This window comes from Castanea sativa, chromosome 12 (assembly GCF_040712315.1).
Source record: "Castanea sativa cultivar Marrone di Chiusa Pesio chromosome 12, ASM4071231v1".
NCBI classification, from domain to species: domain Eukaryota; kingdom Viridiplantae; phylum Streptophyta; class Magnoliopsida; order Fagales; family Fagaceae; genus Castanea; species Castanea sativa.
This window is the reverse complement of record NC_134024.1, coordinates 43054241-43060240: the sequence shown is the minus strand read 5'-3', so window position 1 is coordinate 43060240 and position 6000 is coordinate 43054241.

Sequence of the window (6000 nt, the reverse complement as noted above, 5' to 3'; positions counted from 1 at the left end):
TTAGAAGGTGAGCATAACCCATCCTAGACTCCAAGATCGAAGAAAGAAACTAAAGTAAAGTAGAGAGGTAGAAGACTTACTTTGGGCTCTAAGAGAGAGGGGTATTCTAGGCTGAAGGATTAACGCGTAGGTGAATGCTCGACAGAGAGGAAACACAGAGAATGGGGATTGTAAAAGTGAAAGAAGGATTCAAAGTGACTTATTTATAGGAGCCAAGAGGGGAAAGGTTAACGCTGATTAATAAATGAGAAACGGGAAACCCTGCGAATCCCCACATCAACTGCCACGTGTGTGTCGCCTCGGTTCACGAACCATCAAGCAATGATGACAGCTGAGCCAGCGGTCACGTACCACATGCCTTTTTAGGAGTGCATTAATGAGTCTTCTAAACCACCCTATGCTTGTCCATTGAGTCTCTTGGATAGCGCTTGACTCTAATCCTTGACTCATGCCCGGGGGCTAGGCATGAGTCATGGGGGGGCTATTGTACGGTACATTACTCCTCTGTATGCCCAATACCCACGAAGCCCATCATAATAATGCCACAATTACAGAGCCCAGAACTCTTTGGACCTCAAACCCTAAAGTATCAAAGCGCGAATACACACTCTATTGGGCCACGAACATGGCCCGGGTGATCCTTGGCACCCCACCAAAAAGCCGAGAATCACTATGAAGCCAATTACAACATGAACCACGGCGGTGAAATCCTACTTGGTCCGGGAATGCAATCTCCCAAGGAGATGAGTCCCAGTGAGCTCGGTGAAGCTTAGGGAGAATTGCTGCCGGGCAGTCCATCCAACGTTGGAACCAGTTCCAATGCCACTCTCACCAACTCCCACTCCCAACTAAACACCTACTTAAGGGTAATAGCATTGGACCTCTCCTCCCACTTACCCTGAAAGCAATCATAACCCTCCCACTAGTCTTGGGCTATAAATAAGAGATGGGAATTTGAGAAAGGGGGTTGGCAATTGATGAGTAAACACTGAGAAAAGAGAGTGATTATTCTGGAAAAAATAGGGAGAACAATTTTGAGAGGACAAGGAACAAGGGTATTTAGGTTGCCGAGCATAGGACCGCCCATTGTAGGAAATCCAAAAGCCCACAAAACAAATAGATTGTAAGCCCAAAACAGAGTCGGGTCCAATAGCTCCTTTTGGGTGCACACAATCTCTAAGTCTAGTTTGTTATAATTATCATCCATTTTTTGCAATTTTTTTAATGTGATAATCAATGTTTTAAGTGATTGGAATATGATACTATAATTTGATATTAACTATTAGAAAAAAAAAAATAATAGAAGAGCATCTTAAAATTTTACATAAAGTAAAAATACATAATAAAATTGTAACTATAAAACTAATTAAAATTGCATGTGAAAATATTTATGAAAGCTATTATGAATAAGTTGATGGATCAATGTAAAAACTTGAAATTTTTACATCAAGTAAAATTATAAAATAATAAACTGTGTTAGTAACATAGAACAAGTCATCTTATTAAAATTATACAGGCTATGGTGGAGAAGTTGGTGGAATAATGTTTTTGGGCCGTTTGGTAAGAGATTTATAGTAATGTTGTTGTTGTTTTATGGAAATATGTGTGTGTAAAAATACATGTAATGTTGTTTAAATACTGAAAACTGTTGTTTAAACAACAATACCAAACACCCCCAAATTTGTGTTCTCCTTTCTAATTGCTTTCCAACAACATTTGCCATTAACATATTTTCAAACTAATAAATGTGCTATTTGTTTTTGTTTAAAACTAACAAATGTGCTACTTGTTTCTAAAAAAAAAAAGTGCTACTTTTGTGCTATTAATAAACAATTTCATATATCAAGATTTATTAGGATAGGTTTGTACAACTGCCCTTTTTTTTTTTTTGCTAAATAAAAATCCTAATTTTTTGACTTTATTGTGCAAACTTTTTTTATTTTTTTTTTAACACGATGGAGTTTTTTTTATTTTTTATTTTTATCATATACTATGATGGAGCTTAACTCTAAGAATTTGTGAACAAAACATTTAGAACAGTTTCAAATAACATTTTTTTTTTCACTTTTTTATTCTTTATTAGAAAAACCAATTGAATTCAAAGCTAGAATGATTCTAAGATCCCATTAAAGATGGACATCAAAACACATAATCTGTGAGAATAATATAGAAACAGATTAGCATGGAAGTCTTTTATTTCTTTGTTTTTTGAGATAGACACACTTTATTTTCTCTACCCCTTTTTTGTCTTTTCACTCCTCATTTCTTCATGCTTGTAAAAAATAGATTAGAATTAGGATAATAACTATCTGACTCTATTATGAAAGAGTCAATGACTATCATCCTATCTCATACTAAACAAAGAGCCTCAGAGCACGCATGAAGTATGTGCGATGAGGCTAGTTGTCATTTATTACATTTGGTTGGATCCTATGCACGAAGTTGAATAATGTATACAGAATCCATATGGACCGACCTTCATCTAATTGAGTTTTTCTAGGACAACATATTTAGCTACACACTTTATCACAACTTTCATAGATGTCAATTTGTGATTGGATTACACCACTCTAAGCCGTGACAAAGTGTGTTGTAAAGTGTATGTCCTTAAACTCTTTGTATCCAACTTGGCCTAAACTTGTCTGCTGTTTCGTTAGTAGAACCTTGTTCTTATTTTTTCAAGAATAGGAGAAGAAGGTAGCATTTAAACTCATGATTTATATTTTCAGCCATTGTTGCATCTTTATGGTTTATCCCATAAAATGTCGAAATGTTCAAGATATATTCTTCTTTAACAAAATATCTCCACACAAAATGACATTGATAACTAAATATGACTTTATTGAAATAAAAGTACAAAATAACAGTTTGTAACTTTGAAATTGTTAAAAGAAATTAGTAGCCAACCACTTCATTTGAAAAACTCCTATAGGCCAACATCATGAAGCTAACCACGAATTCAACCAAATTTAATAATAAAAAAATACAATGTAAACTAATAAGTTAAAAGAATTGACAATGTTAACTATAATAACACGTAATAGTGAAAATATGCATTGCCCTTTTTGTGACTAGAAAGCATAAAATGGTTAAGAATCTTTTAATTTGAAGGATCAAATTTAAAAGGTTTTTGAATAGAATATTTCAAAACTTGTTTTCGTGCTCCTTAAATAAAAATTTGGGTTGCAAATTTGCAATGCTCTCTTCTATAAGGTTTCAATCAATATTGCCATGTTACTTTGTTGGGACCTAAAAACAATGAAAATTAAACTCAAAATTCAAAAAACTAACAAAAAACAAATGATAATTAAAACAAAACCATAAATTTGTGCAAGTAGCTTCTCAACTTCATGGTCAATGGAAGCCAAGTTTATAATACCGTAAAAGTTTACACTTTACATGCAATCTTGAATAGAGGTGAGAATTTAGGATAAATATTAAAGTGGAAAAAGAGTTACCGTTATTTTTCAATCCAAAACGTAGCAAAGACTGAGACCATGCAAGAGAGAGAGGCAAAGAAAAAGAATAAACATGGTATATTAGGAGAAAAAACAAGAACTTAACCAATATATCTTTGAAGTTATTAACCCAACCAAATTATGGAAGGAGGAAAAACCCATATATATTGCACAGAGTGAGCAATTTGAGAGAGCCTAGCTTTGTATTTATATATTTGTGAAGTTGAGAGGAATTAAATCCTTCACCCTTCATAGAAGATCAAGCATTGAACAATGTTTGGTTTGAAAGGCTTGCGTGCCTCTACTCAATGTACATGAGATCAATGGAAGGAAATTAATGGTTGAAAGATTCAAATAGTTTTAAACTTCGGAAGTGGCTGGATAAACTATTCCCAAATAGATTGAATTTGGCCTTTTGTTTTTTGTTTAATTTTTGGATTTTTTATTGAACATGGGTGGAGAGATTATAATTGATAACTGTATTTGGGCTTTTGTTTTTTCAATCACAAAATTACTTAGGGGTGTGATGAGTGTTATGCGTTTATGAGTGAAATAATTTTTGGGTAAATTACAAAGTTGGTCCTTATTCTTTACATCATATTTCAATTTGATCCCTAACTTTTTTAATTTGGTCAATTTAGTCTCTAATCTTTTCAATGCCGTGTTAATTTAGTCTCTGCCGTTATCTTTTGAATAGAAAAAGCTGATGTGTCAAATAAAACAATAAAAAATTATTTTTCATACCACATTAGTTGCCAACTATATTGCGACATCAGATTAAAAAACAACCACATCAACAACCACGTGTCCTTATTTATTTAAAAACAAAAACAAAAGACTGACTTTTCTCCCCCAAATCTGAAACCTCTCCCTCCCAATCTCTTTGGCCGACGCACCTTCATCCTCTCCAAGCCCTTTCCTTCCTCTGCTCCCTATTCTTAATAAAACAATGTCCTATTCTTAATAATAAAACCATAATGAGAGCACTAACGGTAATGAAGCCAAAAAAAAACCCACAATCACAAAAATAGAATATCGATCTACATCATATGAAGGTTCTAACCCAAATCTGCAGTGGAAATAAAAAGATACAAACTTTTTCTAAAAAAAAAAGAAAAGAAAAGATCCAATCTTTAGTTGGGATTGGGAGAGAATAGTCTGCCAGCACACCCATTGTGTGATCTTCTGGCTGGTTTTTCCTCTTAAACTGCAGCTCTAAAAAGTTACCCTGATTGTAATTTGTAAAAATTTGTCATATTCGCCTCCAAATCCTTTATCACAAACATATGCAGCAACTACTTGATTGTTTACGTCGACTGTCCAGATTCATGGAGCAGGACCCTAATCATCGTCAAACAAGCAAGGCTGTTACAACTTACAACCATTGATATTCATGGTACAATGTTCACAAGTGATACCAATTAGACAAATGCTATTATTTAAACCTCTGATTTCTTTTTATTTATTTATTTAAATAAATTAAGGACGTGTGGCTATTGATGTGCTAGCTCAATTGGCAAAAATATTAATATTTTAATATCACCGTTAGCCACGTTAGTATTTTCCATCCGTTATCTAACAACATGGACTATTTTGACACAATAGCAAAAGCTTAAGGACTAAACTGACACATTTGAAACGTTAGGACTAAATTGACATATAGTGTAAAGGATAGAGACCAAATATGTAATTTACCCATAATTTTTTTTATCACATCCCTATGTATTTTTATGATTGAAAAATGTAATAATCTCAAATTATAATTAATACAAATTATTAACCTTTACCAAAAAAATATAAAATCGTGTGTAGTTTTGGATAAAGTTTCTTCTAAAATTGTGTAATTATCTTAAATATTGAAAAGTTGAGTGTGCTAAAAACTTGGGGAGTTAGTTGTTTTAAGTTTTGCTAAAAAATATATAATTAACATTTAAAGAATTGGACATTTTAGTGTAATTTCCCAAAAAAATTGGTGCTATAAAATTTTGGTGAGAGAATATGGTTTTTCCAATTAAAAGACTAGAAAAGAATGATAGTTGTACACGTGTTATTGGGATGTAAACTCCCTAAGCAATTGTGGGTTAGTGGGGCGGTTAAAGTTTAGGGGTTTTATTTTAGATATTTATCTCTCATTAGTTGAAAACTTGTAAGTAAGCAGGATGATAATATTTTGGGCATTCAAAAGTAAGAGTCTAAATAAGAGAAGCCCCCTTAAATTGCAATAAAGAAGTATAGATTTTTTTTTTTTGGAGAAACTTATAGATATATTTTTAGAATCCACATAAAATATGAAGTATTGTTCATCTATCTATACTACTATTTAAGGGGTTTTTCCTGTTTGGATCGGATTTTTTTTGTTAAAAATACCCCTACAACTTACCTTTAAGCAGGGGCAAAACTTGAGGATAATATTGTAAAAATATATCTCTAACTCTGGATAAACATTAGGATGTTTAACTATACGTGGGGTTATTTAACTTTTTATTCATTTATTTATTGTGTTTAAATGTCTGATTCTTATTTGTATTTGTTATTTATTTGA